At 37.9% G+C, this 18,053-nt stretch overlaps 1 protein-coding gene across 2 annotated transcripts in view; it reads right to left on the bottom strand.

Annotated features, from left to right (window-relative positions):
- The window catches only part of SYT13 (synaptotagmin 13), a 128,478-nt gene that overhangs the window by 58,740 nt on the left and 51,685 nt on the right, over positions 1-18,053 (bottom strand). The window lies entirely within an intron of this gene.

An 18,053-nucleotide genomic window follows, 5' to 3' on the forward strand; every position in this document is an offset into this window, starting at 1 on the left:
TATGGTTAGAGGTCCCACTGTGAAGAAAATGGCCTCTCTTCCTTTGTAACATGTGGAGAGGCAGTGTCACAGAGAAGCTGGTTGACTTCCCCTGAGTCACACAGCAAATCTTTAGCAAAGTCAATTCTGGCCCTGGGCCACCTCGTTTCTCCTCTTAATCTTCTACAATCTTAGGAACAAGGTGCTGTTTCCATCCTTGTTATTTTTACCAAGGCCTTTATTGAGATTTCCCCCTCAAGAAAACCAATGATTATTTTCTTTGAGAACTGGATAAACCTTATTGATAAGAGAGCCAGCTGGCAGAGGGTGCTGAGCAACTGGAAATACCTGAGTGCTCTGTCTACAAATAATCCAGAGACACAAGAACTGCCAGATTTGGGGCGGGGGGGAAGTAAAGAGATCATGAAAGGGAGATAAAGTCTGAGTAGGAGTCTTCTGGCTTTGGTGAAATGTTGGAGATAGAAAATTAAAGATTCAAAACATTATAACTGGGAGGGGGCTTAGAACAGAGAGAACACAGGATGTCAAATTGAGATGAAATCTTCAAACAGAATTGGAGAGCTAGAAGGAACCTTGGAACCTAGAACATAGAATTTTAGAGCTAAAAAGTAATTTAGAATTTAGTCATTAACATGTCAAAGCCAAATGAAAACTTAAATAAAAAACTAGAGTATTGGAACCCAAAGGGACTTTTGGAGATAAAATTTAGAGTAAGAGAGCAGAAAGCTTTGAGTATAGAATATTGCAGCTGGAAGAGACTTTAAAATATAAAAAACATGTCATGCCAGCCTTGGAAGGAATCTTACAACCTGAAATATTAGACCTGGAAGGAACCTTGGAGATCATATAGTTTTCCTCTCTGATTTTCCAGGTGAGAAATTTGAGACCAAAGGGAGGGAAAGAGTCTTTTCTAAGGTCACACATGGAGTTAGTGACAGAAACAGGATAAGAAAGCATATCTTCTGAATCTTGCTGTTGAATATTTGAAGTTTAGACCATATTAAACAATTCTTGAGTTTTCTCTCTGATGAGTCACTGTGTAGCTCTGAGTGGTTAAAATGCCTCCTATCTCAAGGACAAAGACCTGAAAATCCAGAAAGCAGCTTCATGCATTCATTCATTCTTTCAACAAATATTTGTTTGTTGAATGAATGGATGAATTCTTTTGAGTGCCTACTTTAATCCAGCTTTCTCATTTTACAGATGAGTACACTGAAGATTAGAGAGGAAAAACGGTTTGCCCAAGGTCAAACATGTCTCTTGACTCCCAATGACATTGTGAATCTTATAAATAGACATAAAACTGTGTCCTTGCCTCTAAAGCATTCATAATCTAGGAGGTAACAAGTATCATTGCAAATAGCAAAAAAAAAAAAAGCCTTAAATTATTATCTGGCAAAATGCTTTCCATAGAAAAATCCAGTGAGGGTAGATAACAAAAGTGTTAATATAAACATTTTAAAGATGAGGATATTAAGGTTCAGAGAGATGAGTTGCTTGTCCATGGTCACACTATGACAGAAGTAGGAATAGAACCCACATCTCTGGACTCCAGTGTTTTCCACCATACAATAGTTGTCTCTCCCAGCAATAGAGAAAGCCCCCAAGCAGTGGCATTGTTAAATGTTCTCAGAATCTTGCCACTGTTTGTGATGGAGAGATGAAGGAAAAAAAAAACTAGCTTTGGTTTTTTCCCCCTGTCTCTTCTCCAAATAAGGATCGGGGTTGGGCTGGGCAGCAGAGAGGGAACAGGGATGTGGCTCTTTCCCAAGTTACTTGCCTTGGAAAAAGTCAAACCTTCTCCAACTATTTGTTCTCTCCTATCACAGAGGAGTCCATGCACCTCAGTGTGAGGAATCTGCCTCCTAGACAGGATGGAAAGCATCTCCCTTGTCCCAAAACTCTCAGAGGGAGAGTCCCTTGGACCAAGCTCTTTTCACAGATAAGATGTTTATAGCTCTTAAGAGACCTAGATCATCTAGTCCAAGCCCTCATTTTAAAGAGGAGTAAACTGAGATCCATAGTCTCTGGGCATGTTGTTTCCCCTGTGCCCAAGTAGAATGAAAAGCTCTTTGAGATCAGGGTGTTCAGCAGGGTGGAAACTGTGAGGTTATTGTCATTATTGTTGTAAACAGACAGTTAATGAATGATAAATTGAATCATGCCCTAGATATGGAATACATGTATTATTATTTCCATTTTACAAATAAGGCTCATGAAAAGGTCTTGAGCAACATGGCCATCCCTTCATTAATCCATTTATTACTAAAGAATATTCATTACTAAATAATTAAACAATGGCAAATATGAAACACTCTCCTATCCCTCCCCACTTTCCCCTTAAGGAGCTCACTGGAAAGCAAGGAACACATGGATAAGTGAATGCAAAATAGATGTTGATACTAAGTCATTTCTGGTAGAGATGACAGCAACATTGGAAAGAAGGATGGAGATAGAGGTTCAAAATAGACTTCCTTTAGGAGGTGGCATCCTGAAGAATTCCCTGAGGTGTATGAAGATTGAGAATATTGCAGCCACAGGTCCTTGCAGAAGGGATGTTGTCCAGGGCAACACAAGATCAAGTTGAAGAAAACAGGAAGAGCTGGAATCTGGGCTTTTGGACTTTGGATTTGGGGGTTCATTTCATTTGCTCCAATTTGCCTCTCTGCTAAGGAAACAGGCCCCTCTGGAACAGTCTGCAAAAGTAGAGCTCCTCTGAAGTAGACCCTAAAGAAGCTTAATTAGTTCATGTCTGTTTGGTACTTGGAGCCCATTGGGGGGCCATACTATTGCTAGTGGTTTCATTGTTATCATTAGTCAGTGGGCTGTAAAGATGTGATTTTCCCCCGTTGTCCCCTTACTAGCTAAATTACAACTTTCAGGAGGCCATCAAATGACATTAGTCTCCAACTGAGCCTGGAAGGACTGATTAACAGGACTGGAAATTAGGGAGACCTCCCTCTATGAATTTTCTTTTGGGGGCTTCCAATGATTTTACAGCACTGCTATTGGTCAGACTATCCTTTCCAGCTCTCCATGCCAAGAAAGCCTCCTGCCCACCCCTTCAGTAGGCTCTGATTCATAAAACAGATCATTTTATCCAAAAAATGAGGGGTGGGGGAGAATAGATGATCTTTCAACTCTAACATTTGCTTTCCCAGAGAAAATGTAGGACTTTAGATTACTGTACTTATAACTAATTCAAATGTTACCTCGGATATTTATCAGTTGGAGGTCTTTAAGAACTCTATTTAGTCTTTATTTAATGTCCAGTTTCCCCATCTTCATTAGTGGTGTTGCTGTTGTTACTAAATAATACTATGCTAAGTATAAGTGTTATCTTTTTGACCCTCACAACACTGGTTGCTATTTTCACAACTGAGACAAAGGACACACTACCAGTGTGTGTCTGAGACTGAATTTGAACTCAGATCTTTCTAACTCCTAGCCAGTGTTCTAATCACAGCTTCACCTTAATAATACCTATGGTATGGCATTGGGAGACTCTATTGAGATGATATCTGTAAAGTGTTTTGTAAACTCTACATGAACATCAGCTATTTTTATGTTTTGATAATGTTAAAGTGTTTTATAGATGTCAACTATTATTATGTTTTTAGGTTCCTTCCAGTTCTAATATTGTGTGTTCAGAAATCTTGAGCCCCTTCCTGCATTGTAGTCCCTAGAAAGAGCCTGAGGAGACAGTTAAGTAATACAGTAGAGCACTGAGGAGGACTTGAGTTCAAATGTGGCCTCAGACACTTGATACTAGCTATGTGACCCTGGGCAAGTCACTTAACCCTGACGGTCTCACCAAAAAAAAAAAAAGAACCTGAGGAGTTATAGGACCAGTGCTGCTCCTCCTTAGGAAACTCCATCTCTGCCTTTGTTCTAACCATGTCACTCTATGCCAGTAATGCCCTCTTGCCTCACAGCATCCAACTCCCAGTTTTCACACCATCCTTCAATTATTAGCTCACATGCAAAGATGCCCTTGCATGTCCCTCCCACTGCTAGTGATTTCTGTCTACTCTGCATGTATCTTCTTGGGACATACATTTTTACATATTTCCCCCAATAGAATGTGTTTTCCTTGATGGCGGAGAAGGTTGATTTGCCTTCCCTTGTATCTCAGAATTGTTTAGGGTGTCTCCAGCACATTGTAAGTGCTTAATTAAGTTCCCCTTAACTTCTCTGGTCCTCAGATTCTTTATCTAAAGACATTCATTTATTCATTATTTATTAAGTATCTACCATAGAATGAGGAGATTGCATTATATAGCCTTTAAGGTCTTCCAGATCAAAATCTATAATCCTATGTTCTAAGGTCCTCTCCAGCTCTGACCTTCTAATATTTAAAGATTCGTCCCAGCTCTGATATTCTATGTTCTCAGGTCATTTCCAGTTCCTTTACTCTGTGTTCTATGTCATAAGTTATTTTTTAGCTCTGACATTCTATAATTCTATGAATCAGCAATGAGATTCTCTTTCCAGGATTTCAGGTCTCTTCTCTCTGTCTGTCTATAAGAGTGTCTGAAGTCATGCTCAACCTTTGTTAGTCCTGCAGATGCTGCTGGGAAGATTTCAGTAGACAACTGTTGCTTCTGGTTAGCTCCAAATTGAAAGTTCTCATAAGAAAATAAGATGAAAAGCCTAACAGGGACCTCACTAATTAGTTCCCCAGATCTGTCCCTTATCTGTCTAGTTCAGGGGATGCCCTGGTGACTGAAAAATTCTCCAGTAATTTCTGACCCTTTGCAAAGAGCCTGGATTGTTCAGTATAGTTTTTACTTGAAAAGGAATTCCCAAGGAATTCAGTAAACATTTATTTATTAAGCACATTTAGTTTTGGAAGATCAGAGCAAGAACCTAGAGCAAAGTCCATTACCCAGAATATAATATATTTCCCATTAAGGATGATTCAATTGGTAGACATCATTTTTTCAGGGGAAAAAAAAAAGAAAACAAGGAGTCCTTTGGAGAGATTCCATCACAGATCTGACTCAAATGCTTCAAAGCCTCCAAAAGAATTGGGGGGGGGGCAGTTCCTAGCCTCTTTCTATCTCTAAGACATAGTCCTTGTCTGGACACAGGGACCCTGGGGCTACTGGTCACTATTAAATTCTCCCAACTACTGATTTTCCTCCAAAACAACAATATTTATTGTATATAGTCTTACTTAAGAATTTTTGTCTTTCCAGATAGAAAATAAGTTCTCTTAGGGTAGGGATTGTTTTATTTATTCTTCTAGTATCTCATACTTGTTGATTAATTCATTGGTTATTGGCCACTATTGGTCACTGACCAGTAAGCTTCCAGGCAAATGTTCTTGCCACAGTGGAGAACAAGGAAGGGATCCAAAGAGTTTTTCCCACCCATCAATGGTGGTTCCCCATAAAATCTCACGGTAAGTACATCTTCCTAGTACAAATGAGATCACAAAATGATAGAATGTTAGATAAAGAAGGGAGCTTAGAACATACATAGAAGGTCAAAGCTAGAAGGGGATCATATATAACAGATAGCAGAGCTAGGGAGACCAAAGTACACTCTCCCTTCTGACCATTTTAGTAGATTAGCTCTTTCTTATGTATAACATTCTATCTCTTTCCATTACACCTTTATAGAGCTTTGGGCTTAAACTCAGAAAGATCTGCATTCAAATCCAGCCTCAAACATTTTCTAGCCCTGTGTGACTCTAAACAAGTCACTTAACTTTTGCCTTAGATTACTTGAGTGAAAAATGAGGATAGTAGCATACCTCACAGGACAATTTATAAAACACTTAATACAGTTTCTATCCCATTGTAGGAACTTAATGTTTATTTCCTTCCTTCCTAGAGTTAGAAAGGCCTTAGAACATAGAATTTTTTCTTTATTATCATTTAATTTTTTTTAAAAAGTATTGATTTCTGGATATATTCCTCTCCACTTCACTATATAGAAAGCCATCCCTTAAAGAGGGAAAGAATAAAGTCAACTTAGCAAAACTAACAGACACACCAATGGATTCTATTAAGTTCAAACTTTTTTTGTTTTTAGGTTTTTGCAAGGCAAACGGGGTTAAGTGGCTTGCCCAAGGCCACACAGCTAGGTAATTATTAAGTGTCTGAGACCGGATTTGAACCTAGGTACTCGTGACTCCAGGGCCGGTGCTTTATCCACTGTGCCACCAAACATTTTCTTTATAATTAAGTGGTATCTGTTCTTTCCATCTACATTTTTATAGTCATTGTTTATATAATCCTTTTTCTGTTTCACTCTTGATTCATTCACATGTCTTTCTATGCTACCTTAAATTCTTCATATTCATCATTAGAATATAAAGTTTTAGAGCTGAGAGTTACACAAAAATGTGGAAATTCAGAGTTGGAAGGAGTCTTATATCCCAAAACACAGATTGTAGGTCCTAGATGATAAATGAGACCAAAGAACATAGAATAGCAGAGGTATGAAGAATCTTAGAGATCCTCTCATTTGATCCCTTCCTTTTATTCATAAGGAAACAGAAACCCCATGGTATGCCTAGTATATCAGATGATGACCCAGTGACAGAGACAAGATTAGATCCTGATTTTCCAGATTCCCAGTTCATTGTTCTTCTGATATATAATCGTAATCTCCATGACTAAAAGTGTAGCTTTGAGGTAGGGAAGATGAGAAAGGATGTACATGTAAGTCTCAGGTCTTTGTGCACCACCTACCAAAGCCCCCTCCCTCTTCTACCAGCTTTTTCTTGGAGGGGGCTTTGGTAGGTGAGAAGCACAAAGACCTGAGGTTTATATATACCAACCAGGAGGAACAGCCTCCCATCACCTCCCCGGCCCTCAACAAAATCTGGAGGACCAATCTTTCTTATCTTAAGGTTGGCATTTTCTCCTCTCTATGACTAACAATTGAGCCAGTAGACTATTAACCAAATTAGAGCATAATCTCTGATCCAAAGTCCATAAATGTGGAACTCTCCTCAATTGTATCGATCTCTCTCCTTGGGTAAGATCTAGAGCTCTCTCTCTCTCTTGGTTGAACTGGGTTATTTTAGCTTCTTCAAACTGTATGACTGGTACACATTCTCCTATGTATACTTTCTCTGAGTTTAGTTTTGATATGATTTGAAGAAATGGATATCTTTGCTGTTTACCATGTTCAGTGTGGAATTGGTATTTGGCGGGAAATGGTTCAAACCTTGGATATGAAACTTGTAGTCTTTCTTCCTCCCAATAATGATAAATCAATTAGAATTAGCTTAACTCAATCATATCCCTTAGAGTGGTAATCCTGAAGGGAGCAATTAGATATAATCCTAGGCCAGTAGGACAACTTTCTGAGGAGAGCAGAGTGGCCTCTGACACCAACTTCTTCCTTCCCCTCTCATCAGGAACGAAAATCTCTCTTGGAGAAAGGTTGGGGAGGAAGAGAATAGAGATGCCTCTTCTGTCTCCTTCAAGACACACAATGACAGTCCTCTCTACCTGCCAGTCTCTCCCCTACCATAGTCCATCCAAGAGTCCATCCAGGGTGATTTAGAGGGATTAAAACCATTCCATGTGAGGAATGGAAACTGTGGATATTTAGCCTGATGAAAAAAAGGCCTAAGCAGAGCCATGTTGTCTTCAAACATTTAAAGGATATATTGTAGGAGAGGGATTAGTCTTATACTTCTTAGCTTCCCTATGTCTCGTAGGCATTTAGCTAGTGTTTGGGTGATTGACTTGAGGGTATAAGTAGGAGAAAAGAGTCAGAGTTTCAGAGAGGCAGAAATTACCTATGATAGAATTTTCTTCCACCTGGAGCTTTCAAAGGATGAAATGGACTACTTTGTAAGGTAGTAAGCTTCCCATCACAAGAGATATCAGGTGGGAGAGTAGAATTGATAATCTGTGAGAATTTTTTCAATCTCATGATCACATTGGTTAGTTAATGGGAAGCAAAGTCTAAATTCCAGGTTTCCACAAAATCACACATGTATTAAATGATAGATATAGAATTTAATTCAAGATTTTCTCTTACTACATGTATGAATTCAGATAAGTCACTTAGCATCTCTGTGCCTCAGTTTCCTCAACTGTGAAATGAGAGAGTTGGAAAAAATGCCTTCTAAAATACCTTCCAGCTCTTAATCTAGAGCTTTATAATACAGTGGTCTGTTTATTAGTTCTCTGCCAGATCTGAATTGCCCTTCTGTCATGTGTACCAGACCCTGGAAGAATTAATTCAGTGATCGTAACCTGGAGTAAGAATTCTGTGCCTGCATCTTCCATGAGACAACAGGGACAGGAGGGCACTGAGATGGCGGTGTAGCTGATGAGACTGTTAGGTCATCAGAACACTCTCAGATATTTGAGTATTTCTCTGAATTCTAGTGGAAGGAGGAGGGGAGAATCCTAAACTGTTCTAGTTTTTAAAATGTCTTTAAACCCTGGTCAGCTTGGACCCTCCATAAGAGCTAAAATATCTTTGGAGAGGACAGTATGTTCTGCTTCATTTGGAAAACTAATAGTCAACCCTTGAGGGTGGAAGTGATTGGCTTAAACTTTCTGCTGGAGGACTGTGGGTGGAGAGAAATACATGACTTCTATTTGGATCTCCTAATCTGTCAGCCCTGGGTCCATGAGGGAACCAGTGAATGCTTTCTGTGAGCTCTGAAGGACAATAATAATGAAGAGACTGAGAATAACAGCTAATACTTATTCATATTTATTCAATTAATTATTTATCAATTAAATTATTCTTTATTAATATCTAATTTAGTCTTTAGTAATTAAACTATCATTGATTAAGGTTTGATTAATTTATTACTAGCCAATTAAACTTTCATGAATATCTAATCAATTTAGTGTTTATTAATTAAACTAACATTTATTAATGTTTAATTAATTTAGTACTTGTCAATTAAACTAACTTCCATGAATATCTTATCAATTTAGTGTTTATCAATTAAACCACATTTACTAATATTCAATTTAATACTTATTAAACTTTCATGAATATCTAATCAATTTAGTGGTTATCAATTAAACCACATTTATTAATATTTAATTAATTTAATACTTATTAATTAAACTAACTTTCATGAATATCTAATCAATTTAGTGTTAATTAATTAAACTAACATTTATTAATGTTTAATTGATTTAGTACTTGTCAATTAAACTAACTTCCATGAATATCTCATCAATTCAGTGTTTATCAATTAAACCAAAATTTATTAATATTTAATTAATTTAATACTTATTAATGAAACTAACTTTCATTAATATTTAATTAATTTAGTGTTTAGAAATTGAACTAACACTTCTTAATGTTTAATCAATTTAGTACTTATCAAACCAACTTTCATTACTATCTAATTAATATAGTGTTTATCAATTAAACTATCATTTATTTATGTTTATTTAGTATTTATCAATTACACCATCATTTGTTGATATTTAACTAATTTAGTATTTATCATTTAAATTACCATTTATAGTTCATCAAACTATCATTAATTAATATTGCATTCATTAATTAAGCATTTAGTCAATTAAGCCAACATTTTATATAGCATTTTAATGATTTCAAAGCTTACAAATATTATCTCATTTTATCCTTCCAACAAGCCTATGGGGTGTTATTGTCCCCATTTTATAGTTGAGAAAATTGAGGCAGACAGGTTAAACAATTTTTGCCCAGGGTCACATAGGAAGTATCTGAGGTCCGATTTGAACTCAGTTCTTTCTGATTCCAAGTCAATTGCTCTCACCCACTGTACTAACTGCCTGCCTTGAGATTGGTAGATTAAACATTTAAACAGGAAGCCTCAACCATGTATTCATTTCTCCTGCATATTGGGTAGGAATGAGAGGCAGTATGACATGGTGGGTAGGGAGTCAGATTTGGAATTAAAAAGAGCCAAATTCAAGTCCTGACTCTGAGACATGTAGTTTGTTTGACCATGACCAAATCCCCTAAACTCTGGGAGCCATGGGAAATAATTTTTCAACCTATAAAGTATGGATAAGTTGTTATTCTCTTAATTGGAGAATGTTTCCATCCTGACTGTTCCTTACACAGAAGTCACAGATCTAGATTCCCCATTCACTTAAAGAACCTTAGACTTGAATCTGCAAAGGTCCCTAGAAAATCTATCTATTTGAAGATACCCTTGCTTTAAAAGGAAAAAAAAATACTCCTTGACATAATTTGAAACAAATTTCTTTGAAGCATGTGGTTCAATGGAAAGGGAACTGAATTTGAAGTCAGAGAACCTAGTTTGCTAACATGGGTCCCATAATCATTTAACATCTTTTGGTCTCAGTTTCCTCTACTGTAAAATGAAGAGGTTGACCTTCCAACAATGGACCTATAATCCTACTGCAATACCTACTTGGTATTATTCTGCTCTCCTCCATATTACCTCGCAAAGTTTGATGTCATTTATGGAATAAGAATAAGAATATCTTTGCTTCCTTATCTTACAGGGTTATTGTGGGAATAAAACAAAAGTTTTCTTTACAGTCTTCATACATATTATTCCCCTCCATCCAAAGCCACTGACCTTTTTTCTGTTCCTCACCTAAAACCTTTGATCTCCCAAGTCCAGTCATTTTCACTGACTGTTTCACACACTTGGAATCCTCTCCCTCATCTCTGCCTTCTGGTCTCCTTGGTTTCCTTCAAGTCCTAGCTAAAATCTCCCTTCTAAAAGAAGTCTTTTTCAACCCCCTTTACAGCTGGTGGCTTTGGATTATAGTTAATTTATCATATTTGTTCACAATGGTCTGCACGTTTTCTCTTCCATTAGATGTGAATTCCTTGAGATAAGGAAATGGTTAAAAAAAAACCATTCACTGGAAAACAGTATGGCAAAAATTAGGCATAGACCAGAATCTTATACCCTATGCCAAAATAGTTCAAAATGGGTACATGATTTAGAATAAAAGGCGATACCATAAGCAAATTAGAGAGCTCTGTTTCCTTCAGGTCTCTCTCTCTCCAGGTCAATCCATCCTCTGTATAGCCACTAAGTGATTTTCCTAAAGTATCATCCCCTCCCCCCCAATAAACTCCAATGATTCCTTATTTCTTCTAGGATCGAGTACAAAAATTTAAAGCCCTATCATCTAGCTGCCTTCTACACCTTTCTAGTCTCCTTACACCTTAATCCCCAAGAGATATTCTTTTAGTTAGTGACACTAATTTTCTAATTATTCCATGAACCAAACACTCCATTTTTTTTCACAGTGAGCATTCTCTCTGATTATTCCTCATACCTGGAATGCTCTCCCTCCTCTGCTCTGACTACTGATCTCCCTGACTTTGAGATGATAGCATTTCACAAGGTCAAGAATTTTAAAGTGTTTCTTAAAATAATCACTTCATTTATATGTAGCTATGCCTATATGTAAAGAGAGGGTTTCAGATATGTATATATATATATATATATATTCAGATATGAATACATCTAGAAAATACATATACCTATAATATATTATGATTATATCTGTATACTAATATATGTATAATATATATTTTATATTTGTGTGTGTGTGTGTGTGTGTGTGTGTGTGTGTGCATTATGAAGGAGAAAACTTGGTTCCTCATTCAGGCTGAAAATCTGCCGAGCCATATGTATTTTAGTAGCTAACACTGCCAACAGTCAAGACAGTTTAGGCAAAAATAAGCAATCAAGGAAAAACTCAACTCTTGAGAGAGAATTGTTCTTGATGGGGGGAGATTTCAATTCCATCACTTAGTGGTTGTGTAATTCAAAGGAGATTGTTAAACCTCTAGGGATTTCAATTTCTGCATCTATAAAATGGTTATAATATTTGCACTACTTATTTCAAGGGGTTGCAGAGTGACAGTTTTACAGATCTTAATGTGTCACAGAAAGACAATCCATTTGCATGGGCAGAAGTTGTATTGGGGTGGTCTCTCTATTCAAAACATTAATTAGTGATATATTAAGAATAAATATTATTTTTAGTTTTTGCAAGGCAGTGAGGTTAAGTGACTTGGCCAAGCTCAGACAGCTAGGCAATTATTAAGTGTCTGAGATTGGATTTGAACTCAGGTTCTCTTGATTCCAGGTCTAGTGCTCTATCCACTAAGTCACCTAGCTGCCTGAAATTAAGTATTATGAAATGGAGTTCAGTAAAGGCACTAGAATTCACCAATTCATTCAACATTTACCAATGTATGATTTCTCCTTATGCAGGCAGAAAATATAAAAGTTTTGATTTATTTTATTTCTTTTAAAAATTAAGTGTATTGGGGTGAATATTGGCTTAAGAGAAAAATTGGACTTGAGTCCAGAACCAAGATCAGACCTGGTATATGGCAGTTGTATGAATGCTAATGCTAATGATGATGATGATGATGATGATGATGATAACAGGCAGCATTTAAATAATACTTTAGAAATATCTAATTTTATTCTCACAACAAACCTGGAAGGTAGACACTTTTATGATCCCCATTTTACAGATGAGAAAAGAGACAGACAGAGCTAAGGTATCACACAGTTAAGTTGCTGAGATGGATTTGAACTCACATCTGTTCTGACTCCAGATTCACATCTCTGTCCCCTGGACCACCTAGATAACCAAATGATAAACATGCAATCACTTTATTTCTCTGTGATTCAGTTTCCTCATCTATAGAATGATATTAAACAAAATGGCCCTTGAAACTCCTTCCAGCTCTAAATCTATGATCTTTTGGCCTTAGGTGATATTAAAGTTTCCCTTCCATGTTTCTACTCTAGGGTCCTAATTCTCTTGACCTGTTTTATTATTGGACTAATTCAATTTATAGTACTTCTTTCCTTTGCAGGAATATTGTTAGAAAAAGTCTTCATGCATTGGAGAAAAATGGGCTGTGATTAAATGAGAGACTGGTGCTCCTCAGCTGTGACGCACATAGAAACGTGAGCTGCCTGTAATGAAAGCAAGGCCTTGAATCCCAACTGGCTTTTTCAGGAGCCTATTGAATGCCATAGTCAAGATCTTTCCCCCACTCCCTATATTGGATAGTTCCCCAGCTGGTCTCCTCACTCATGTTTCTCATTCCCAGTACCCAGTAACTCAAAAAAAAAAAAAAGGACAGCCTTCACCTGAGGCATCTCAAAGGTTGTCTGACCCGGTTGCTCCCAGAGACAAAGCCAGGCAGGGCCATCTCAGTCTCAGATATTCTGGGCTAGTGCTCCAGTCAGTGAGAAGAGACCATCTTTACCCAGGAGGCTGAAAACAGACCTTTGCAGGATGATGACGAGCTCTGACATCTGATTAAACATCTATGACACAAGTAGTCCCACAGAAAAAGGCTTCTATGGGGGAAACAGGAAAGATTTTTCTCCAAGTCACAGTCAAGAAAATATTGGCAGGGGCAGCTAGGTGGTACAGTGGATAGAGCACATGCCCTTGAGTCAGGAGGACCTGAGTTCAAATCCTGCCTCAGACACTTAATATGGGCAAGCCACTTAACCCCATTTGCCTTGCAAAAACCTAAAACAAAAAAAGATCTGGGGACTGGTCCCCCGTTTACTTTCCCCATTCCTCAACTCCTGTCCCCATCCCATGAAGCTTCAAAATCAACAGCTAGGATTATTTTTAGCAAGATTCTGTTCCTTAAAAGTGATAACCTTGTCTGATAACTGAAAAGCATGGAACCATCCATACAGAATCTGCATACCTTGGACATAATGCCTTCCTACCTGTGAGACCTGAGCAAATCTCTCAGTCTTTGTCTCTGTCTCTGTCTCTGTCTGTCTGTCTGTCTGTCTGTCTCTCTCTCTCCATCCATCCATCCCTTTCTCTTTCTGGTCTTTTATTTCTAAAGATTAAGTCATGTGCAGGAATTGGTTATTTTTAAAAGCTCCATAAATAGTTATAGGGATAGGGGAGACCTTGCCTATCTATGTCGCTGAATAACTGAACTGTCAATCAACCACACTCAGTTTAAACTGGTTGGTTAGCCAAACTGTTGTTGGCTATGCTATGGTGAGAAACAGTGCAGAGAATACTGGACTAAAAGTAAGGAATATCCAGGTTCTAATCATACCTTGAACATTCACTGGTTGTGTGATCCTGGCTAAGTCACTTCATCTCTTCTGTGCCTCAGTTTCTTCCTCTGTAAAATGAGGATAATAATATCTACAGTGCTTACCCCAAAGGGTTATTGTGAGACTAACCTAAGATGATGAGTAGAAAGCACTTTGTAAATCCTAACACACTATATAAATACCTATCAGTCAACTAACATGCATTTTTAATGTAAGTGGGACCCTTCCTATCTCCCCACAATCCCAGGAGACTATGTGCAGATATTTTCTACCTATTTCTAGTAAATATGGGGCAGTTCTGGGAGGCCAGCTTCCAGTCATAGCCCTGACAGGTTGCTGATCCAGAAAAGTTAATGGTTTAGAGTGCCACACCTAATAAACCAAAGGTGGCTTCTGTCTAGTGGTCCTTTTAAAAGCTGCCTTCCAGATAATGGCTTCTCTGTTCTGAAATAATGATGGCAGGTATTGCTGCTCTCCACCCAGAGGAATACGCCCTCACACTGAGCTCATACCAAGTTCCCTAGTTAGTTTGAATTCTCTTGTGTAAGAGTAAACAGACTTCTCCAGAATGATCCAGCTTGGGATGTTTAATTGGATAATGCCAACAGAGCTAAGATGCCACATGACTAATCAGCAGCCTTGGGGAAAAAAATTATGTTTCCCAAAATGCTTGAATATTCAATTCCCAACTAATAAGACTAGTAGTAATATGTTAAGATACTTAATCCTGTTCAAATCATTCTGTTAACACATATTGAGATTCTCATGTTTATCATTGCTTCCTCTATGAGAATAATGAACTGTCTTCTATTTTATTTCTTTTGTAATTTATTCTCTCCTCTTGACTAGCAAAAAACAGAATTATCCTTAGGGTAGTACCAGTGCAGCTTTCATGAATGAATGAATATAGATAGCAATGGAGGAGTCTGCTTTCTTTGCTTTTTTTTTAAGGTTTTTGCAAGGCAAATGGGGTTAAGTGGCTTGCCCAAGGCCACACAGCTAGGTGATTATGAAGTGTCTGAGACCGGATTTGAACCCAGGTACTCCTGACTCCAGAGCCGGTGCTTTACCCACTGCACCACCTAGCCACCCTAAGTCTGCTTTCTTTACTGAGAAGTCCAATTCTTCAGAACTGAATCTAGACAAACCTCAATGGAGTAGTACCTCTAAGTTTATATGATTGATTTTTTAATTGATTCATCCATTTGCAGATTTATAAGACACCCATTTTTCTACCACTCTCCCTTCGCTTTCCCCTCCCCTTAGTGGCTGACAGTTTGGTGAAAGCTGTCTGTGTATATTTGTGCTTAATATATGATTGATTAAGCATCTATTATTTGCCAACATTGTACATGGTTACAGACAGCTCTTGCTTTGTGCAAGTGGATCATTCTGCAGACCTCTATGTAAAGAGATTTTGCCCACAGATGTGGGAAATGGGGGAAGGAAGGAGGGAACCATGTGCCCATGGAGGGAGGGGACCAACACACAGTTCCTGGACATACTGCGACTGGGGACAGAGGAACAGGAACAGGGGAAAGGGACAGTCTTAATGGGGTCTGGTCAGAACTAAAAAGCAGAAAAGGGAGAGGATATGTTGGGCCTGGAGCAGGATGGATAGAAGACAGACACGCATGACCCAGACACTGGATCCATGGGCAGGGCTGGGCAAAGCTATCCTTTATCATGCTGGAGGACAGTGACATTCTCTCAATCATCCATTTTACTTTCACTTGAAGATTATTATTTTTTTTTTGGAGGGGAGAGGCCACAGTCAAATGGAAGAAGTGAAAAGGAAGCTCAGTACTCTACAGGACGGTTAACATAGGACATTTAGGAGAATGCCGTATATCTTTCAGAATTCTCTGTGTAAAATCAAATTTGAGTAATAGATATTTGGGTAAAGTGAGAATTATCAGAACTTGGTATAGAAAGACAAAAATGCACGTTTCTGGCCTTGAAAAATTTATATTCTATAAACATAGAACATGTATTTTATAGGTAAATAATAAAATAATTATTATTATTTATTAGAGTTGGAAGTGACCTTGGAAGCCATGGAGTCATTTTAAAGGAAAAGAGATCGATACCTAAAGAGATTCGGCAACTTTCCCAACAGAGTCAAACAGGAAATGAAGTGGTGGTTTTCTCATCATGGAAGACCCCTCTTCCCTGCAACCTCTTCTTTTAATTGGTCATTTCCTCCCAGGAAACTCCATCTTATGGAGTGATTCTCAAGGAAGTCCTATTCTCTACTTCATTCTTCTCCTGGCTCCCTGGACTTCCTCCTTCAGCACGACCAGAAAACCTTCTCATCTTCTTTTATGTGTTTTCTTCTCTTTTAGATTATAAGTTCCTTAGAAGCAGAGACTATCTTTTTTTTAAAATTTCATTTTTAGAACCATACCAATTCTAATCCAGACTATTGACTTGGGAAGGAGTAGATTCAATGCCCCCCCCCGCCCCCCGCATCCATCTCATACTAAATCCTACATTCAAGTTAATAGTGGTCAAGAAGGCCCTGAAGGTCCTTTACTAATTTATTGTTCGTCAAAATAGACATTTGTTTATATATACTTAACATAGTATAAAGGGAGGTTCTACCAAAAGTATTCTAGGCAGAACTATAATTACATGGGGTAGTTGGAACACTGGTCCCTTTTAGGTGCTCCTAGAGCCTAGAAGGGACCAAAAGGTGACCCCAGTTTAAGTTGAACCCTTTTCTGAGAAGAAAACAGAGCCCTAGAAAGAGCAAATGATTAATTAGTCCACTGTTCTAGAGCTAGTAAGTAACTAAGTACAGCTGCAATGTCTGTGGTTACCAGAAAGCAGCTCTTTAATAAATGATTAATGAATGAATCTGTGCCTGCCCTGATTCCTTCATTAATCATTTATTACACACTATCACTTTGCAAACCTGGATTCCTGTGAGGGAACTTCTTGCATTGAAACTGCAGAGGAGAGAGAAAGTGTCCCCATCTTCTCTGTCACTGAATGAATAAACTGTCAGTCATCCTGAGTGGTATAACGAATTAAATTCTGGCTTATTGACAATGCCACCAGCCAATGATATTGGTGATAAGGAAACAGGAGTTGTGTCCTCCCTTTAGATTTGTCTGCTTCCCATAAGTTTCTTTTTAACTACCTAATTGTTTGGCCCAGATTTCTGAGGTATAACAAGAAACGGGGTGGGGTGGGGAGAGGGATGCAGACAGAAATCAGCAATCAAGGGACCTGAAGATGAGATTGATGGGTTCATTCTGAATAAAGCAAGGTAGCACAGTAGAGAGAGAATAGGACTGGATTCACAAAGACCCTAATTTCAAATGTGGTTCCAAATAAGCTCTAGCTGTGTGACCCAGATAAGATAAGTCACTTCAGCTCTCTGAGCCTCATTTGTAAAATGGGGATAATGATGATTTGTATTTTGGTTTTTTGAAGTTTTGATTTTTTTTCTCCTTCATTCTCGAAGAAGACCATGACATCAGGGGATGTGATGACTTGATAAGCACATGAATTGAATTAGAGTGAGGGAAAATAGACATAGATAGAAGATATAGATAGATACATAGATAAAAACATTTATAGAAACACAGGTTAGATAGCCTTGGGTCACTTCCACATAGCTGCCAAATATACATTACAAGTGGCTTCATTACTTGTATATTTAAGGGGAAAAAATGCAATTTCCCCCTCTAACTGAATAGCAAACTTTTAAAACATGGTTTTGCTTTCCTGTTCCGTTAAGCTTGTATCCTTCAATCCATCAATAAATGCTTGTGGTTAAAATAAATTTTTAAAAAGTCTGGCTATACCACTTCCCAACTCAAGACATTCTAAAGGCTCCCTATCGCCTCTTGATAAAAAATAAAAGGGCATTTCATCCCTTCTTAGTGTGACTCCAGCCCACCTTTCCAGAGTTATCACATACCATTTCCCTTTAGATATTTTACTTTTTAGTCAAACTAGCTTTGTTCCTTGGACATAAATCTCCATCTCCCTTCTT

Source organism: Macrotis lagotis, chromosome 3 (genome assembly GCF_037893015.1).
Source record: "Macrotis lagotis isolate mMagLag1 chromosome 3, bilby.v1.9.chrom.fasta, whole genome shotgun sequence".
In the NCBI taxonomy this organism is placed as follows: domain Eukaryota; kingdom Metazoa; phylum Chordata; class Mammalia; order Peramelemorphia; family Peramelidae; genus Macrotis; species Macrotis lagotis.